The sequence below is a fragment of the Podarcis cretensis genome (genome assembly GCF_951804945.1).
Source record: "Podarcis cretensis genome assembly, chromosome: 14".
NCBI classification, from domain to species: Eukaryota; Metazoa; Chordata; class Lepidosauria; order Squamata; family Lacertidae; genus Podarcis; species Podarcis cretensis.
The window spans coordinates 34,054,791-34,076,713 of NC_137183.1; the positions used below are offsets into that span (position 1 = coordinate 34,054,791).

General features: G+C 41.9%; 2 long non-coding RNA genes across 2 annotated transcripts in view; both read left to right on the plus strand.

The window, feature by feature from the left end:
- The first annotated feature begins 6,741 nt into the window (after window positions 1-6,741).
- On the plus strand, window positions 6,742-18,387 carry LOC307202574. Its single transcript, XR_013832941.1, has 4 exons — window positions 6,742-7,097; window positions 8,085-8,192; window positions 17,744-17,964; window positions 18,260-18,387. It is a non-coding gene; the product is annotated as an uncharacterized lncRNA (long non-coding RNA).
- Window positions 18,388-21,624: 3,237 nt separating this feature from the next.
- The window catches only part of LOC307202577, a 359,325-nt gene continuing 359,026 nt past the window's right edge, over window positions 21,625-21,923 (plus strand). The window contains exon 1 of the long non-coding RNA XR_013832944.1: window positions 21,625-21,670. This is a non-coding gene — a long non-coding RNA (uncharacterized lncRNA). The remainder of the gene's footprint in view (window positions 21,671-21,923) is intronic.

A 21,923-nucleotide genomic window follows, 5' to 3' on the forward strand; every position in this document is an offset into this window, starting at 1 on the left:
CTAAGGTCCCACAGGGTGTTCACAACAATTGAAATACAACATTAAAAACAGTTATAGGTAGGTACCTGTGTTGGTCTGTCGAGGTCGAAACAAAATAAAAAAAATCCTTCCAGTAGCACCTTAGAGACCAACTAAGTTTGTTATTGGCATGAGCTTTTGTGTGCATGCATCTGAAGAAGTGTGCATGCACATGAAAACTCATACCAATAACAAACTTAGTTGGTCTCTAAGGTGCTACTGGAAGGATTTTTTTTATTTTGTTTCAACATTAAAAACAGTTTGAAACAACTTACAGAACTAAAGTGGGTTCCACAAATATATAACTCAAATGTCAACAGCTAGGGTAAATCATCTTCAGTATTAGCCAAATGGTGTGCAATGAATTGCCAGATGTACCTCCACAACTTAGGGGCTGCCACAGAGAATGTCCTCTCCCAGGCAGCCACTCCTCAAGCCTCTGAGACCAAAGGAATTTCCAAGAAATTTCCTCTGCTGATTTGAGCACCTGTGAGGGACTGTAGGGAAGGAGGACATCTTTCAACTATTTGGTACCTTCTAGGACTTTAAACACACCTTGAATCTGGGCCTGGGACTTTAAACACACCTTGAATCTGGGCCTGGAAACAAACTGGCAGCCAGTGAAGCTGCTTTAAAATGGGGGCTACATGAGACCAAATTGGAACTTCAGCCAGTAATCTGGCTGCTGTATTTTGGACCAACTGAAGCTTCTGCATCATTTTCAAGGGGAGCCCCACACAGAGTGCAGGGACAGCAGCCAAGATGACAGCAATCCCAACAGGGACAGATGAGGGTGTCATGTTTAGCTTTCTTTCTCATTTTCCCATTCTTTCTTTTAAAAATTAAATTGATTTTAAATTTCATTTAACAAAGCATATCCACAAAGGGGAATACAGAGCTTAACAGTTGTTCAGGAAAAAAAGAAAAATATCAGCTGATGGTTGTGGTTTTAAATGTTCTGGTGTAAGCAGTCTCTCCACAGGGTTTCAATGTTCCATTGTCCTAACAAAGACAATAAAACGGCACAGTGTTGTATAGAAGGTGTGTGTCCTTCCCCTCCAGCTTTCATTGATGTTGCTTTTGTGGTATGGTTAATTTGTCCATATGCACAATGTCCCATAATTGCAAAATCCAAGCTTCAAAAAGATTTGCATTTAAATGTTGTGCAGCTCCTTGATATCACTAATCCATCTGCAGTTAATAAATAAAGGATAGGATCTTTTTTAATTATATTCTTAATCTAAGGAATAGCATAAGATAATAGGGCTAGTTTTGATTCTGGTTTTAGTGATTGTCCTGTCATCTGATTAATTATTTAAAAGATTTCCCCCCACCCCCCAGGGAATAATTTTGGGGCAAAACCACCACATGTGTATTAGGGAACCAGGCAAACTGCTTTCCTGCCAGTAGAATTTGGATGTATTGTGGTTAACTTTATTCAATTTGTCTGATATACCAGTGATGTGCTGTTTTTAGAGCATTTTCTCGAGTCCTAATTGAGATAGATACAAATGGCAGTCTATCCCAAATTTGTTTCCAAAGTTATTCCTCTAGCTCTTCTCCAAAACATTTTCCCCGTTTTAGCCTTAATTAAATATGGAGAGGGGTAGCCAACTGTGTGAGGATTTTATAGAGTTGGAAAATGATTCCTTTTCCCAGTGCATTGGTAGAAGCAAATCATTGTTCAAAACTGTTTAGGTTGCATAGTGCCTGAGCCCTTATGTTTGGTTGCTTTGTGAAGTGTATCTGGTGTATCTCTGACCAGCCCCAAGATATATCTGTGACGTTAACATATGAGAGAGTGCTGGAGGTGAAAAAGTTAAACAGGTTGCCCAGTCAGGACCCAGGGAAGTGGAGTCAGTGGGACTATAAAACCAGCTCTGGGAGGGGCAAAAGGGACAGTTCGTTGGGAGTTGGGTGGTTGGTTAGAGTGGGAGTGAATTGGGCTAGAGTTGTGGGTAGGTTGAGTTAGTGTAACGAAATAGGCTGAGTCAGGAACAGTTAGGGGCTAGGCATGCAAGTAAATATCTGAGATATTTAGTGAGTGAGAGCAGGTAGCAAAAGTTATAGGTGTGGATAGGCACCTCATGAATGTAATTGACGGATACTGTTTATGAAACCACACGCTTGTTAAACTGCAATAAATAAACAAAAGTTTATGTTTCGGTTTAACCCTGACTGGACTCAGTATTGTCCCAGGTAGGGCCTGGATGGTGCCAGCGAGAAATAAAGCGGTGAAACGTCCAGGGACTCTGTGTGATCGCCACAATATCTTCCAGCATAAAGCTTATTTCTGAAGTTGTAAGGAGCTTTTGATTAGGGCAGAAATCTTTAAGTTTATACAGCCCCATTGGTTCCCATCTAACAAATGAGCCTGAGCTGGCTGCAGTGCAAAAGGAAGAGTGCTGAGCTATTGGAACTGAAAGTGAATCAAGGGGTAAGAGTTTTAGCTTCCATTCCTTCTATACTATCAAGTCTGATTTTAAAAAAGATATAATAATGTCTTCACTTTTAAGTTCACCCCACATTTGCAACCATTTTCTTTTCTTTCTTAAGTCTGCGTGAAAATTTGTAATGATTCTCGTGTGTATTTCTCTGAATGCAAAATTTCTGCATGCAATTTTCCCTATTATATGGATTTTTGCTATGGCTTTCCCCTAAAAGAGTGCATTTGTGTTATGTTATTTTCACCAAGATGTGGATTTTTGCTCTCTCTTTTCATAATACACACATTTTTATTTGCACACTTTGGCTGGAGATCTACAATGTAGTATCTGGAGAAAGTCATATTTTGAAGAATGTAAGAGGAGCCCTGGTAGAGTAAGCCCACAGCCCACCTAGCCCAATTAGTGCCTCCCCCCAGATGTCCAAGGGAAACCCACAAGCAGAACCTGAGTGCAACAGTGTTTGCCCCACTTCTGGTTTATGCATTAGTTCAGGAAATGCAGATTTGATAGGCTCGTATTAAAATGTGAACCAAGTTTAAATGTGATCCTAATGAATTTCTCACCCAAATCTTAACCTCGGGCAAAGCTCAGGTCTGAAGAGTTTATAGTTCTTCCCATGGAGGCTTGGGAGCACAATATAACTTTGGGCGGTGCTATTTTTCTAGAAAAAAAAGTGCTGGAACTCATCATGGCAATGAAACCCACTTGAGAGGTGCCGGAACTCACCTGAAAGGTTTCGGAACCTACCTGAGAGGTGCTGGAACTGAGTTCCAGTGAGTTCCCCCTGAAAAAAACCCTGACTGTGGGAATTTTTCAGACCTGAGTGGCCTGCCAGGAGGAGGAACAAAAGACAGATGTGTTTTACTGCTGGACCTGGCAGCTCCTCACATAAAAGGAGCCTGCTGCATCAGGCCAATGGCTCACCTAGTCATTTCCAGTTCTGAAGAAGCAGCCAGAGCTGGGGAACCTGTGGATTTCAGCTCCCATCAGTCCCAACCAGCATTGTCAAAAGACAGAGACCAATGATGGGAGTTGTACTCCCACAACATCTGCAGGGTCACAAATCTCCTGCCCCACATGTAAACAGCAGTATGTAAAATAGACCAATGGATTAACTACATACTCAGAGTAGACCCACTGAAATTAATGGAGATGACTAACTTGTTATTGTTGCTTAGTCACGTCCGACTCTTCGTGACCCCATGGACCAGAGCATGCCAGGCACTCCTGTCTTCCACTGCCTCCCGCAGTTTGGTCAAACTCATGCTGGTAGCTTCGAGAACACTGTCCAACCATCTCATCCAAGTTCCCTCATTTCAATGGGTGGTGGTCTGGGGTCACATGGGGTTAAAAACTTATTACTATTTATGAAGCAAGGTCCCTAGCTAACTAGAGCTAACCAATCTGAATTGATAGGGGAGCTATTTAGTCACTGTGATGGCTGCTCTCCCCTTGTCCAGATTGGAACCAATTAGAGTGAAATGAGGTGTGTCACCAACTAAGGACTGGTTCATAGGGTCACTCTGGAAAAGGGGCCTGGGAAGAACATTGAGAAGTAATTGTTCTGTATGCTCCAAAGTCAAGAATTTAGGAGATCTGAAAGCACCATGTGTTTAGTTTCAAGAGAATGGTATACGTTGTGTTATGTGCAATAGGACTTCAAGGAAAATGCAGCCTAAATCACTCTTAAAGAAAATATTGGACCACTCCATGTCATTTGCATATAAGTGCACATAAAATAGTTGATTTAGCTAAAAGGCAAGACATGGAGATCTGCACTGATCATTACAATGCATCCCAAATCATTATGATTATTACTGTATAATTATAACAATGGATGTATTCTGAGTATGACATACAACCCCCTTTTAAAAATGTTTTGTACAACTTTGAACAATTCCTAGAGGCTGATTTTCTGTTTCAAGTGCAATTGTGGGGGTTTTTTCCATTAAAAGTTGTTAGAATAAGTCCCGGACTAGTATTTTCCTTTTATTATGTATAAGCTGCAAGAATCTGCACTTATGCTGGGAAAGTGCTGGTTTACTGGTTTTCCCTTCATCCTCATCGCTATCTGCTTTCAGCAGAGTCAGCTGCCATCTGAAGGTGAAACAGAGGGACCAAGCAAAGCTTGAATCAGTATTTTAGTGCACTCGGGCATTTCCGACAGGGGGAGAGAGAGAAACAGCCCCTCAAGGATTAGCTTAAGAGATATCAAGGACAGGTGACGGAGAAGCTGAATAAGGGGAACAATGAAGAAAATGAGCGAGAGCCATCGATGTCGAGATGGCAGATGCTCTACTGGAGAGAGACATTGGAGACTAGAGGCACGATGCAGCATTTTTCCCCAGGAAGGAAAAGTGGCTCTACCCACTTTAAGCTTGCCCATAAACCTTGCTGTTTGGCATGCAGATGTCCCCAGATGTCCCAGGCAGAACTAAAAGCAAAGTCCCTTTTTCCCACCTGGAAAAGCAGGCAAACTTTGAATTCAGAAGGCTCCTTTGGTATATGGATCCTTCCCATAAAAAGTTTAAAGTATTGCTCAGCAAAAAAACCTATTCTTTGGCAGAGAGAGAGAGAGAGTGTGTGAGTGGCATGAGAGTGCAAAGGACCATTCCTTTGGGGGACTGGAGGGGGGACTGCTTATTCTTTCCAGTTGCAGATTTTTCCATTGCATTGCATTGAAGTCCACTCTGGAGGGTCTTCTAGCTTCCAGGCAGTGGAGTTTGAGAAATGCATGCAGTGAGATGGGGGACTAGAAAATTCTCATTTCACTTAAACTCTGCATATGGGCTCCACTGTCCATCCCCAAACGGTGAAATTTTTTTGGGGCTATATAACACCCTGCTTCTCCCCAGAATGTTTGCACATTTTTTTTTTTGCTCATGGATCTAGGATTAGCACTGAACACCCAGATGACATCAGTGGCAAGGAGTGCCTCTTTCCTTCTCTGGATAGTGTGTCAGATATGACCACTTCTGTACCAGGAAATACTTGCCATAGTAATCTATGCCCTGTTAAGCTTGTAGCTAAGAGTACTGTAACGTCATTCTATATAGAACTAGCCTTGAATGGGTCTGAAAGCTGCATTTGGCACAGAATGCAACCCCCCAATATATTTGAAAAATATATCTAACCAGAATCATATAATATCTATACTGGCTCCCAACACACCACTGAACCAGCCTGAATCTTGAGATCTGCATGACAGGCTCTTTTTGTGATTCCACCAATGGGTGAAGCTTGTTTTGATTTGATGAGCTAGACCTACCCTGAATTCATAGGATCAGCCATGTAATTAATTTAGGGCAAAGAAACCAAAGAGAAAATAATCAAAGAAAGGGTCTAGTAAATGAGGATCAGACCAGGGGAAAAATGTATCTAAGGCTACATTCAAACAGCAGATTATCCAATTTTCCTAACATTTTCATAACTGATAACTTCTGTGTTATATTTGAGCTTGCACATTATGTAAAAGCCACTTCTGGGAAACTAATGGAATATAGCACATGTCCAGCATTTATTTCCCTGTTAATTGGTTCCAGAAATAATCCATTTGCAGCCTCCTTAAAACAGAAAATTGTGGGTGTAAAGTGGTGAAATTTGGGGCAGTATACTGGCTTACAGTTATTTTCTACTGTTTTCATGGAGGAAATATGGGGGAACAGAAGTATGCATATGCAGAATGTGTTGGGGAGTGGCAAGGCTGCCCAATGAAATTCATGGTTGTGTCATACCACACCCAATTAAGTCACCAAAAAGGATTCTAAAATGTGCAGATTTGGACAATTAAGGGAAGCCAACTTCAACAAAAACAGTAGTCCTGATGGGAAAATGGATGCAATCCTAACTTTGTTGATAAGTGCTGAATTTCTTCAAATTCAGTCATCTTTATTTGAAGGGGGCCATCTCTCAGATTATGAAAATAATAATAATCATTGTTCATCCTTTTAAGGTTTTTTTTGCTGTGTCTTCCAGCAACAGCCATGACAAAAGCACCACACATCTCTTTAACCTTCTCCCGCCATGTGCGAGTCCTTTTCAGATGTGAACCGCTTGCCTGGGTCCCCAGTAGTATTTGCTTGATAGATTGCTGGTGATTTCTTCATTGGAGCACCTTGGAGCCCTGGCTTTAAACCCCTGACAGCGTTAGCATAAAAGATTTACATTATGTTATGAGGGCCACACAAGAATAATAATTTTAAAATACATTGCCTTGGCTGCTGGTGCACCATGGGAAATCTAGAAACGGCAGGCGGTGTGTGCTTGCTCAGTAATTACAAAATGGCAGCGCAGGGGGGAAGCTTTGGAGACAAGGAGCTGGAGACGAAAGCCATCTGCGTGCCTTGGCGAATTGAAATTACAGTAATATATGAAGACATTACCTGGAAAACCCGGCGCTATTTAAATGATTTACTAGTACGCCCCAGCAAGCTTTAATTTAAGGATAAAGTCATTCGGCAAGCTAATCTGATAGAGGCGGCATTATTTCACGCAGTTAAGTTAATTTACACTAGCTGGTTTGTTGTTGCAGTTGGCATTATTATCTGCACAAACACCCGATCTGCCTTGACAGAAGCAATATACTGTTTAATACAGCATCTTAATTCAGCCAGCAAGCTATCTGGGATAAAGGTTTGTTTATAACCAATAATGGAGTGCAAAGTCATTTGCGGGGCTAAGCTGATAACATTGATGAGAAGCAGAATGTTCCTCTCCCCACCCCTCCTTTTTTAAAGGAAGGAACTATCCATTCATTTGTTTGCTTGTATAATAATGTTAGCCCGGTGGGTTGTTTACCCATTGCTCTCACTTTCCTCTCATTACAAAGTGCCCCATGGTGTTCTTCTTATTTTTCTTGCCATTTTTCTTCCAACTTCGGCCAGGCTACTAGCAAATACATTTCCCACCCCTCTCGCCTCAAGTCAAGTCAGGATTGTCTGACAAAGCCTCCAGGACTTCTCATTTAATGGGAACTAATTTTGAAAACATCTGATAAGTACATTAAGAAGCAAGGTTCCCCCCCCCTCTCTCTTCCCCACTTGCCCCCAATTTATTAATCTTCCATTTAAAAAAATTAAACCACCTAAATTGTCAGTGGCATATATCAATAAGGATATTGGTTTTTCCTCAAGGATACTGTGAGTTCCAGCTAGGGCTGTGATGAACATTTCTCTTGCATTTCTTCAAACCATTCTTTCTCAATGAACAGGGAAAAAACGGTATTTGAAAATCATCAAAGGGAGAAATCAACAGAAATGGAGTGCAGGGTTTTGGGGTTTTTTTGACATGCTTATCTTACTTTTGAAATGGCTGAGGGGTGTTTGAGAGCATCCTTCTTTTATTCTGCAGAACATCTCCACTTTGCAGCCTCCTCAGATGCTCACTCTTCAGTTCAGTCCCAGACATCATGAGGTGATGGCTTCCCTGAAGCTTTTTCAGATCAGGAAGTGTGGGCAGCTAGGGAGGCTGCAGTGCCCTAGAGAAATGTTTACTGGAGGAAAAAACACACACCATTCTTGGCCACCCCACAATAATAGCCTAAGCTCTCTTGAACCTGAGATGCGTGTTTGCAGGACATATCCTATTCCTGTGGCTGTAATTTATTTTAACTGTTTTTAGGACTGAGTTTTAAAGTGTTGTAACCCACCCTGGAATCTGCTGGCGAGGAGCAGGTGGTACCACTACTACTACCACAACAACAACTACTACAGACAATAACAACATATGGCAAGTGAAACTTTCTTTCAATCATTTGCTTAATCTTGGGATATTTGGATTTACACCTAACTGTCATATGTTGTCTACATGCTTCTTTATTGAAATAGTGGTGATTCAGATGCTTCCTGCTGTACTTTGCATTTTATAATGTGCATGCAAGGAAGTTACTTAAATTTTTTTTAATATGGCTTTCTTCCTTTCTCCATTCCTTCTTCCTCTCTTTTTCTTTCTCCATTTTTCTCTTTTCTTTTGCTATGTTTTCATTGTCATTTTTTTGCATGCATTCACTGCTGAAAATACAATCAAAAGTTAGTTACAAAATAGCAGTAAAAGTAGTAGTAACTCGCACCAGCTAAAATTTGAAATAGATTGTCAAGTGTCCTGAGAAAAAGTCAGAAAAATGGAAGTCCCTTTGCAGGGGAAGAAAACTTTTGAGAAATGGGAGGACAGATTTTGGCACAGCACTAGTTCCAACACAAGTGATGTTTTCAAGGCAGGGGATAGGAGTTTAGATCCTGCACACAGCAGTACAATAAATTTCCTGATGGTAGATCTATGCATAATTTGGAGCAGATTAGCAGCAGCTTCCAAATCTCCCATAACTGTATATACTTTAAGCTGTGAGACAGTGACACACCTAAGGCCTATTCATTGTACTGTGTGACAGAGTTGGGTTTTTGAACCAGCATTTGCAATGTCCAGATTTGGATCACTAACCAAAAAATAATAATTAAAAGAAAAAAGGCTGGTGCTCACTTATTTGTCCCATGCCCAGAAGAGAAATCAATCCAGCAAATAAAACCAGTATTTGTGGTTGTTGCTTTCAGCCTGCAAATGTTCTGTAACTGATTGCATGTGAAGACAGGCTTCGGTGGATTGAGTGGACAAGACCAAAAAGTGAGTCTGATGGTCAAGAAGGAAATTTCTGCACCTGCTGTAGAGGAAAGTGAGGGGCAGATGGGGCTCATCAACCTGGGAAGGTAGCCCATCTTGGAGATGGGAAACTCAGATCATAAAACCTGTGATGGCCTGGGACTCTACTCGGACTTGGAACCAGAGGAGACGCAGTCTGCACCGGATCCTTTGCCTCAGGCATCATCTGAACCAAGTCTGGGGCCTGATCCTGAAGAATCCCAGTCTGCACAGGTTTCCCTGCAACAAACACCAGCTGGGCCGAGTCAGGGGTCTGAGCCTGCACTGGCTTCAGCTGGGCCATCACTTACAGCTGCTCCAATACTGGTTTGGTCAGGGGAGTCTGAGGTGGCCCCTGGGTCTAGTAACCCACTGACATCTCCCAAGCTGCAGAGACTAAGGTCTGAGAGAAGGAGAGACCTGAGTACTCGCAGAAGGAGTGCTCTCATTCCGGCGAAACAGGGAGGTGTGTCACCAGGGGATCAGGACCGGCCAGTACCCCGACAAAGATAAAAGGCTGTCGGACCCCGCCCCAGGTTGCGGGAGCAACATTGCTGTATGCTAGATCCTGCCTGAGATCCTGTACCTGTCCTTCCCTGGTTTCCTGCCTTGTATCCTGCCTTGGCCCTGTCGGACTGACCCCCAGCAGAACCTTCAGATTCTGGACTGGCCCTGGACCGCATTTCACGGGTTACCCCCAGGCCCAGCACAAAACCTATGCTGCCATGTAGGATATCTCTAGGAGAAGGCTAATTCTACACAAAGCTGGAGTGGAGGCCCTAAGACAGCTGGAAGGTGCCTTCTATGCCTCCTATGTGGTGTAGTGGTTAAGAGCAATAGACTCGTAATCTGGGGAACCGGGTTCGCGTCTCCGCTCCTCCACATGCAGCTGCTGGGTGACTTTGGTCTAGCCACACTTCTTTGAAGTCTCTCAGCCCCACTCACCTCACAGAGTGTTTGTTGTGGGGGAGGAAGGGAAAGGAGATTGTTAGCCGCTTTGAGACTCCTTAGGGTAGTGATAAAGCAGGATATCAAATCCAAACTCTTCTTCCTTCCAACAATGCCTGCAGCCAAGCTGGTGCCAAACATAATGCTTTCTTTTCCTTTGGAGCACATCAGTGAGGCCAAGAGGGAGGTCCTGTCATCACACTTCTGTGACACTGGGTAGACCAGGACTTCCAAACACACTGCCCAGGCTTGTGCCTTGGGGAGGTTACTTAGGTGTTGCTAAGGCAGTGGGGTGGGTAACACAGCTGGAAGTGTTGCATCTGATGAATACAGGGTGGAATGGAAAATGATACTTCCTTATCCAAGACAGAAACAAGCTATCGGAGAGGGGGAACGATGGATGAGGCACCATCAACTTCAATCTATGATGCATATATCTTTGTTGTTCCTAAGTCGGTCAAATATCTTACTAAGTGTGCGAATCATAGGTCAATTTCTTCAGCAAAGCAAACAGAGTTCAGGCAATGATGAGAATAATAGTACATGCAGATCCAGTGGGTTTTCTTAAGTATCGACGGGGAGCAGACTATTTAAGATTGGAAACAATTGGGTTGCTTTAAATCATAGAATTGATCCAGTTGCACGTAGTTCCCTGGACACTGAAAAGGCATTTGAGAAAAGATGTTGCCAATTTATATCTCTTACTTTGGAAAAATGTGGATTTCCTCAAGAATTTATGAAGTGGATTGGAAAATTACACCTTGCTCCTAGATCGTAAGTAAAGTCAAATGGAATCCATTTGGTTTGTAGAGAGATAGAAGACAGAGCTGCCCTCTTTCTCTGTTGATATTTGATTTATGTTTGGAACCACTGGCATGTGCAATTAGGACAGAGAGATTTTGGGTTTTGTTCATGAGGAAGCTGGATTTAAATTAGCTTTGTACGCAGATGATTTACTATAATTTATTAGTAGTCCAGAAGCATATATACCAGATATAATAAAGATAATTAATAGTTTTGGTAGTATTTCAGAGCATATGATTAACTGATTAAAATCTGAATTAATGCTAGTGGGCAGTTGTAGATAACATACTTTGGATACTAACTAGGAAATTCACTGATGCTCAGAAACGTCAGCTCAGTACTGTCCACATTCACTGGTAGCATTTCTCCAGGGTTTCAGAAACGTGTCTCTCCAGCCTTACTGGGATATGCTAGAAATCAAACCCATGTCTTTCTGTATGCCAGGGGTTGCCAACATGATGCCCTCCAGATTTTGCGGACTGCAGATCCCATCATTTGTACCCCTGAGCTGCTGCTCCTCCCTTCATACTGAATGCTTTGAGGTAGCTGGAGAAAATTGTTCAAAAGGTCTTTAACAAGAAAGTTGTCTCCCAGAGCCACCCAAAACTGGGTGTAGGTGTAATGGATTGGTGTTGCTTTTAGAGAATTACTGTATACATGCTTGCTTCCCAACTACTCAGTCTGCATATACAGTAAATAAACAGTGTGTTATAAAAGTCACCATCAGTGAGGAAGAAAGACACGCACACAGAGAGACAGACAGAGGGAGAGGTTGAAAATTAACGCAAAATTATTTGGGTGGATAAATCAATTCAATATTTTATGGATGGATTAGATTTATGTCCCGACAAAATGGATTAGACAGTTCATGGCACCATAAGGTAATGAGACAGAGGGCTAAAACACAGTGGGAAACTGTGGCCAAAAACATGATTTTCACAGTTGGAAGCAGAGTAAGGGGAAGTCAAGGATAACAAACCCCTTATCTTGGATTTTTGAAGTGTTTTTAGCTCGTTTGCTTTCCGTAAAGTTTATACTAGAACTCAGCATAAAAAGAAGTTCAGATGTGACACAGAAGTTTGTTTTCATTTTTAAAATCTGCTAGGAAAATGCATTTCTTCACATCTTTGACTTTTTCTCTCTGAGATGTTCCCACTGTTCTGCCAAAAGTACTGGTTGCCTAAGACAGGGTGTTGTTGTTTTTTAAAAAAAGATCCAGCTGGACAATGAATACCATCAAACTTGCTTTTTAACAGGTTTTATTTACAAGAGGAAGGCAACAGAGAAAAAAGCAAGAGGAAACAGAAAACATCTTATAGTTGTATCTGTTGCCAGATAATCTCTTTCTTTCTTGGGCAGGCAGTGGGTTGAACCCACTGTAGGTGATAAGCGCAATATCAGTGTAGATCTGCAGTGAGATTCCCATTGGCCCTAGGTGGGCTTAAGCCTTATATACTATCTAGAAGTGTTGATGACACTTGATCACCTGTGCTGAGGGTCACATTCTCATGTGTCTCGGTCCAGTATACCTGAAAGAGCGTCTCCACCCCCATCATTCTGCCCGGACACTGAGGTCCAGTGCCGTGGGCCTTCTGGCAGTTACCTCGCTGTGAGAAGCAAAGCTACAGGGAACCAGGCAGAGGGCCTGGTAGTGGCACCCGCCCTGTGGAACAATGCCCTCCCACCAGATGTCAAAGAGGAAAACAACTACCAGACTTTTAGAAGACATCTGAAGGCAGCCTTGTTTAGGGAAGCTTTTAATGTTTAATAGGCTTTGTATTTTAGTATTCTGTTGGAAGCCACCCAGAGTGGCTAGGGAAACCCAGGCAGATGGGCGGGGTATAAATAATAAATTATTATTATTATGTTTATGCCTGGCAATGTCAGGGGAATAGTCCTAACAAACAGCAGACTACTAAGGGGGTGTGGTGGCCGAGTTCTTCCCATGCTCCTGTACTGTCTTGTGATTCACGTGGGGACCCAGGTGGACCCATCTTTAAAGGTTGCAAGGCCCTATGTCTCCTTCAGTCAGGTGGCCTTTCAATTAAAATTGCTGATTCTAGCAAGCTGTGATCAATTCTTGCAGACCTGTACTTTACAATGCTGCCGAAATTTAACTATCATCAAGTGCTAGGTCCAGACTTGCACCTGGGCACCTCTTAAGGCACCCAAAGGGGAAATTTACAGAACATCTCTCCTATCTCCTTATATTACAATGGTGTTCCAGATAAGTCCTAATACACCCCATCCCCCCAGCTATAATTCAAAACTTTGTAATAGTTCTCCATGCGCAGAATGAGATGTATGTAAGGTGCTGGAAAAACACCCAACTCAAAAGGAGAACAGAGTTTTACAAGCTTCACACCATCCAAACAGGAGAAGACTGCTCCTTAATTTTAGGTAGGTGCCTTTGCTGGATTGCTTTTAGTGCCTGCTAAAAATGCATATAAATTTAGGCAAGCCAGCCCAGATATGTAATGTTCATGCACAATTTTACTGTTCAATTTTATTATATTTGTTTTAAAACTGCTGATTAAAAAAATGATTATATTGTTTTATATATGTTTTTATTGTGCCATGAAATCCCCGCAGGATGCTTAAAGGAAGCGATTCATAAATAAAATAAAGCCTCATCCTCTTCACCCCAAACATTTCTCTCATTGGCTGGGGTGCAGGAGTGGCACCAGCCAAGAACAAATCAGACCTTCCTTCTTTTTACTATTCTCTTTTTTTTTGGAAAAATGATATTTATTAGAAGTTTCAAAAATTACAGAGAAAGAAAAAAGAAGAAAGCAACAACAACAAAAGAAAATTTTCAAAACATATATAACAATACTTAAAAGATGGAAAAAAGAAAAAAAAACATAAAAATCAATACAACAATAACAATAAAAACACAATACTCCATATCTTTATCTTTCATTAACTTGTTTCATCGACCTCCTCACACCTCCCTTTTTGTGTTCTAGTTTAGTTATTTATTTCAGCAAATTCTTTCCATCCTTCTCAATTTTTTTAAAAAATAGTTTGTCTTAACAGTCTAACCTATTAATTAACTCAGCAAATCCTTTCCATCTTTCACTATATTCTGTCATTCAGTTTACTTTAGTTTATTTTAACCTTATCTTCCCAAAAATACCTTAAGACTTAAAACTTAATATTTATTTATACATAATTCCTTATAACATTTCTGCTAAAGCCAAATATTTTCATTCCAACATTTTTCCTAATACTCATTAATTTTACACTAATTCCCAAAATAATTTTTTTTAAAGTTTTCTTCCAATCTTCCTCCAGCGTCTCTTCTTACTGGTCTCGGGTTATGTCAGTCCTTACTGTCCATTCCATCTAGTCCATCAACCTGGTAATCTTATATCCGAGGCTCTTAAGTCTTTTCCATGTCCCTTCTGCGGGTCTTCTTCTTGTTTGTACTTGCACTTTACCTTGTCTTTTGTAGATCTCTTTCTTAATTTCTTTCCTTTCTCATTGAGGAGATGTTCCAACTCAAAAATATCTCCATCTCTCCTCAGCAGATCGGCTCATTCCCCACAGTCCCATTCCCCACAGTCAACAGTGTAGTCCAGAAAATATTTAAAAGCATGTTTCAAAGTCCCTCCAAACTTAAGGGGCCCCACAACTCCAGACCCCCCCTGGTCCACTTCACATTCAGCCTTCAACAACAATAGCTTATACTCCTGTAGGGCCTCAGGCCTCTCCATTTGTGTTACTAGAGGTTCAACAGCAGCCTCCTCCATTATCTTCTGTGTTTGCACTTGCTCTATCAAAACAGATTCCTGAGCTGGCTCCTGGGTGGTTTCTGTATACATATTCACTGTTTGTCCAAAGTTTCTGACTGCAACAGTCATCAAATCGATCTTCTCATGCATCTGCTCCAACAAAGCGCTTGTCTTGCAAAAAGCAAGCACCAAAACTTCTTCCAAACACATTTTTGTTCAAGGTCACAGTCTGGTCCCACGATCCTAATCTCCACAGCTGTAAAATCCCCGGAATGACTCCAGCAACAATTTAACAAGCTCCCTCTAGAGGAGGCAATTTCTATTTGTATCCATCTTTTAAAAGCAGATCCAACAAAGAAAAATTACTTTCATTTTTCGGATTTTTTGTTTCTTTTAAATGCAAAAGGCAACATTGGAATCAATTTGTTTCTCTTCTTCAACTAACTGTCAAAAGATGTTCCATTCACAGTCAATGAACTTCACCAAAAATCTCTGTCTCTGACACCCCATTCCCAGGTTTGAGACGGTGGAAATTTATCTTCCTTTACTCTCTCTCCTGCATGCTTGAACAGTCAAATTTTCCCTCTTTACTCCTGCTTCCAAGAGGGGTTTAGATGATCAAAACAGGAGGAATTTAAAACCTTTATGTACAACTTTCCAGACTTTGGCTTGCACGATTTTTGCTTCAGACTATTTACAAAAGCGGAAGGCAGACTTCCTGTTTAAAACCTTCCCGCTGAGTGCCAAATTAAAGTGTTTCTTAGCCCAATTTTCCGTTCTACTCACGGGTACTTGTTTGGAGTCCAATTGTCCCCAGGAAAAAGTCAGCGCTCTCCGGCAACGGCTGTGTGGCTTCACTCCGTAAAAATAGCGGTCGATTCAATACACCGCGCCGCTCACCCCATGTCGCTTCAGGTCCCCGAAAAAGGGGTTTCCTTGCATGTAGGGGGGGGCGCTCCTGGTGTCAGCCGAATCCCACGTTCCCAGGCTTCCTCCGCCTGGGATTTTTAAAGGGTCTCCGCCTTTGCTGCGGTGGCAAGACCCAATTTTCGCGGAGTGGGTTCCTCTGGATCAGAGGAATTCCGCCATTGCTGATGGCGCTAACCCGGAAGTGCGCCTTCTTTTTACTATTCTCTCTCATCTGCCTCTGATAACACAAACAGAGATCAACAGCATATTTTCTTTTTCCAAGGTTCCTCTGGACTGGGGCTCAGAATCTGAGAGTGTATGGTTTGATGTCCTTCAGGGCTTGAAGCCAATGGGAAGACTTCAAGTATTGTCCACTGTGCCATTGTTCATTATGCTTTCTCCTGAAAGATGCTGCTCGATCAGACCAAAAGCCCATCTAGTCCAGCATTCAGTTCCCAGCAAGATTCCCACAAGCAGGACCTGAGCATAATGGTATATTCTCTACTTATGGTACCCCAGCAGCTGGCATTCTGACAGTGGAGTTAGAGCATAACCATCACAGCCATTGATAGCCTTGTCCTCCTTGAATCTGTCTAATCCTCTTTCAAAACTATCCAAGTTGGTGGCCACCATTACCTCTTGTGGAATCCAATTCCATGGTTTAACTATGTGCTTCCAAGTCTGGGCTTGGGCCAAGCAAAAGCTATGGTTAGGCAAAGAATTATAGACACCAAGAGACAACAGTACTGCTTAAGGTGCCCCGACTACAAAATTGTAGAAATCGAGAGATATATAGCATATCTCTTATTCTAGTATCAAAAAATGCAAGAAGGGCTTTTACACTTGCCAGAAGCTCAGCTTTGCCCTTGCCGGTCCTGGAAGGATCCTTTTAAAAAGTCCCATATGCCCAGAGACTTTGCGCCTGCCCATTGGGGGATATAGGAAGCTAAGAACACATATTTTTTAGATGTCCCTTTTACGACAAGGCACATAGAGAAACCATTGACCCCCTGCTGGTGAGGCTTGCTGAGCTCCCGGTAAAGCAAAAATTTGATCTTCTTCTGTTAGGCAAAGATCACAAGACGACCCGGACAGTCGCCAGATTCTGCGTAGAGATCTGTAGGTGCAGACCATCCCCCGATTCAAACTAGTTTGTTAAGAAAATTCCCAAACTCAGATCCACTGGCAACTCTGGGTCATTTCTCTATGGTAGTCTATCTTAGGTATCTGAAGAAGTGTGCATGCACACGAAAGCTCATACCAAGAACTAACTTAGTTGGTCTTTAAGGTGCTACTGGAAGGAATTTTTTTATTTTGTTTTGACTATGGCAGACCAACACGGCTACCTATCTGTAACTAGTCTATCTTAAAGTTTTTATGTGTTTATATGCCTGCCACATTTTAAAACTTAATATCCATTGTTGTATATTGTTTTAAATGTTTGTTTTGCTTTTGGGATTGTAGTTCCATTTGTGTTTCACAAGCTGGCCTCCGACCGTAATAAATAATAATAATAACAACAACTATTTTATTATTATTATTATTATTATTATTATTATTATTATTATTATATGCTTTGTGTCCTGAATCTTTTGTCAGGTTGTCAAGATAAGACTAAAGTAGGCCAAATTTTGAGGAAACATATTACAATTTTAAGTGGCAGTTTGAATGCAAATTCAAAATTGAGAAGTGACAGCTTCATCCTACAACCTTGGTTTTTACTGAATGCAGAATTATTCTCATTATTAGAATCTGTCCTTTTCTAACTTATTTTCTGAGTTTACTTTCCTTCCCACCTTACCTTCTCATTCATACATTTTCAGAGTTGTCATCTGAGTGCCTTGGACTGTTTCATAAGTATACTTAGTTTAATTTTATGCACATTTTCTTTTTTCTTTTTTTATAGACAATAAAAAAGACAAATATTTAAGATGAGGCATATTTTAAGTGTGATATAAAATGTTGCTAACTGTGTGTACATGTACTTCTAAAAATATGGCAACTCACTTGCATAACTCTACATAGACTGCTTTGCTCTCTAGAGATCATTAGCCATGATTTCTTTTATTAAAGTAAAGAAGAAAATGACTTGGGGTACTGAGAAGTGTAAGCACAGAAGAAAGCAGGACTCTGTACTATGTGCTGTAAATACATTCAAAATACTGTGCAAGAAAATCTAAAACCCATGGCCTGTATGTATTTTGCAACTTAAGTAAACATACGGGATTTGTCTTACTTTGCATGATTTAGGTTGCAGTTCTTGCTACTTTAGCATAGGGGAGTTTGGAACAAAGGGCTCTTCAGGCAATGAGCCCCCACCTGATGAATATCCTGATCTGTAGCAACTTGGGGCTCACAGGAGAAGTGGAGGCAAGATCAAGGCCAAAAAGGCAGATCAGGACCATGGACAGCACCCAAAGGGTCTGATGGCTTCTCTTTGGAAGTGTTGTCTCATCTGCATCTTTCTCAAGGTAGAATAAGGGGCAGGGTGTGATGGTCATGATAATGAAAGTCTTAACCAGCAATTTCATTGGCTGATGAGATTTCAACCAGCATTTCCAACACATTTTCAAGTCTGTATTTCCAACCAGAGAGACTAGAAACTTTTAAAACATACACATCCCAAGAGAGACAGAGAGAGAGAGAGAGAGAGAGAGAGAGAGAGAGAGAGAATGAAAGTTGGCCCCAATATATTATTGCCTTATATCTGAATGGCACTGCCAGTTAAGGAAGACGTGGTAGTCAATATACTTTTTTGAATAACAGCTGCTGAGGACAAACAACTTTGGGTGAAGGTTTTCTTCACATCCTGCTCATGAACCTCCAGGGACATCTGGATGGCTGCTTCTATTAGAATGGATTAGAGTCATTGCCAACTTTGACTAAAATAAACTCCTGAGGTGGGTTTCATCATTCAATTGATCAGGACATGTATGATTATCTAATGCAGGGGTGGATAATCTGTGATCCTCCAGATGTTAGTTGGACTACGTTATCCCAGAGCCTTGGACACACTGGGCCAGAACTGATGGGAGTTGGAATCTAACAATATCTGGAAGGCCACAAGACCCCACCAATTCCTTGTCTGAAGGAATTTCAAGGTAACTAAAAAATGTTTCATTAAAGCAACCTTTCTCAGGCAGTTCCTGCTATTCTCACCTGAAACCCATGAAAATCATGAATGCATATTAACAGTAAAATCCTATAGATGTTTACTCAGACGTAAAGCACACTGATTTCAAAGGGATTTATCCTAGGTGAATATAGGATCCCAACACAACACTTCAATCACATTAATATCTACTTAGAAGTAGGCCCATTGAGTTTGATGCTCACTCCTGAGTAAGTGTGTATATATGCATACTTACCCAGAAATAAGGCTCATTAAATACGATTGCAATTACTTCTGAGTTGTCATCTAGAGCATTGTACTATGAATTCAGCATGGCAGGGAGTGATGGAACTCTCCATGCAACAGGCAAAGTTAACAAAACCTCAGAGCAGAGTTGTCACCCTTTGTTTGTTTGTTTGTTTGTTTGTTTTGCCTCAGGTGACATTTCAAGGCAAATTTGTGGGTTCCTGTTTGGGAGAATTGTCTGCAATACCTTGAGCTCCTTGCAGGAAAAGTGGGGCTATAAATGTAATAATAAGTAAGTGTTAGAAGCACTTGAAATTTCTGAAGAACACTGGGGCAGGAGGGAAATGAGGGCAGGAACAGCTCGCGGGGTGGGATAAGTGTGTGGACCTGCCATCCCAACAGTGGAATCACTGTCACTTACATAGACAGTGCAAGAGAAGGGTGCTGGTGAGGTCAGGACTGTGCAGGCACACCAGCTGGAACACTAAACATAAGAAGATCCTGCTGGATCAGGCCAGTGGCCCACCTAGTCCAACATCCTCTTTTCACAGTGGCCGAACAAATGCCCATGAGACAGCCACAAGCAGGACCCAAGCACAAAGGTACTCTTCCCTCCTTCAGTTTCCAGCAACTACTATTTAGAAGCATGACTGCCTCTGACTATGGAGGCTGTGCATAACCCTCATGGCTAGTAGTCATGCCTTATCCTTGAATTTGTTCAATCCTTGGTATCTAAGTTAGTGGCCACTGTGTAGTCCCGCCATGCCTCCATCCCATCCCAGTCACCTGAAGCAATGCAGCTGTTGTGGGCAGTTCTGCATCCCTGCTTTACTGCACTAGTGACTCCTGGATACTGGGTGGGGAGGTGGTGCAGAGAATTCAAATAAAGCCAGAGTACCAACATTCCTCAAGGGGGTCTCTGTACATCTGTTTGCTGCAAGGGCCTTTGTCAGATTCAACGTGCTTAAAGAAGCCATCTCCATCCTGGAGTGCTCCAGCGAGCACAGCTGGCTCTGATGGAAACTATAGTCTGAAACATCTGCAGGGCGCCAGGTTGGGGAAGGCAGCCATAAGTCCACTGACCATTTTTGAAACAATTTCTAAACCTGAAAGATAAAAGTCATCTGCAGAGCAATTTTTCAAGGACTGAGGAAGCTCCAATGCCATCATTAAAATGCAGAAGTGTTGGCACAATCACAAAGAGGGTTATACAAAACATGCCAGGGACAGAAATTGTATTAGGAAACTTGTTTTTGTTATGAGGCGATACTTTGACTATGCATTGAAAAAAGAACAAATAGAATTGTGTTTTCATCAAGTTTTGCCTAAAGCCTGAAATAAAGAAAAAGGGAAGAGCGGGTAGCAGACCCTTTCTAGTGGTAAAAACCTCCCCTTCGAAAATTCCTATTGTATATTTTTATTAACTTTTTTATTAGCAATCTTCTTACTGTTGATCTGCAAGTGAATAAAAGCCATTTACAAATGATCAGAACCGGATGGGGAGCTGTTGGAATCCTTCCAAATTATCAGCAGGGTTAGCGCTCATCTGCATATAGATTGAGTGAGTCAATCAGGAGGTGGCTCCAGGTATGTTTCTTGAGATATGATTATGGAGATATTTGGAAAGCCCTTTGCCAAATGCACAATGGACAGAACAAGCAGAGAGGAATGGTTCAATTTGTCAGACACTTCTAGGTAGTGCCTTTTGTTTAAGGGGAGCTGCATTGAGTGCTTGCATCCACCGCATGCCAGGGAGAGCGCCAAAGGGCTCCTTTCAAAGTTGGATTACAGCACATTTGAAACACAGGCACACACAGAGAAAATCCCCACATTATAATGTGATTTAGGATGCTAAGCTCACTTTGTTGGTCTCCCAGATGATTGGGACCAGGCTTATTTTTCTCTAGCGGTGACTATAAAATCAAGATGAAGTTGTTCAGAAACAAAGAGACAGAGAGAGAGAGAGAGAGCAGAAGAAGAAGAGAGAGTGATGCAGTGTAAGAATATAAGAAGAGCCCACTCCCCACTTGTGATTCTCAGCAACTGGTATTTAGAAGCATGCTGCCTGTGACAGTAGAGGTAGAACACAGCCCTCATGACTATTAACCATTGATAGCCTTCTCCATGAATCTGAAAGATCACATCCGTCTCTATGCCAGCAGCAATTAGCCCTGCCCTTGCCTTAGAACATGTGCAGCTTAAGTAAGAACTGATCCTGGGGCCAGGCTAAAATATAACCAACTGCAGAGTTCGAATTAGAACCAATTTATTTGCATCATCATAAGTGAGTGGAAGAAATTGGAAGCTGCTTTCAAGCAAAGAAGCCTAAGGCACTCAGCAACTTCAGCTGACACACAAAACAGCAGGGATCATCCCAGGCATTTTGCTGAATACATTCAAGAGAGACACCAAAAAAGGAAAAGGAAAAAAGGATAACTTATTCTTTTTACCTGTCTTCAGGCATATGCCAGAATTTGTGAAGCCTTTATGCTTGGCATGCAGACTCCTCTGCCAGAGGAAATGGCTCAACCACCATACCCTAACTCAGAGGATAATGTCCTCTGTAGTATTGCTATTTCATTAGCCACATAAAAGACTGCAGAGTGTGTCACAGGTCCTTTAACCACCTCCCCATCTCCTCCATGTCTGGGTCAACCTATGTAAGGCTTCACTTGACTCTAGCTCCTAGCAAAGACAACATCTGCTTTAGTTGCCTTAGCACAGTGATGGCCAAACTTGGCCCTCCAGCTGTGTTGGGACTACAACTCCCATCATCCCTAGCTAACAGGACCAGAGGTCAGGGATGTTGGGAATTGTAAGTCCCAAAACAGCTGGAGGGCCAAGTTTGGCCATCACTGCCTTAGCATGACTCCTTGAGGCTGTCCAAGGTCCTGTTCCTCACAAGACATTGCATACTTTCCCTCAAGTGTCCAATGGAATTCTATAATTTCTACATGAAGCTAACCAGGAAGATGGTTCAGAAGAATGCAGTGAGCAGGATGTTGGTGAGAACAGCAGTCTGATCACATATTGCTTCTCTTCTTAAACAGCTACACTGGTCATCCATTGTCA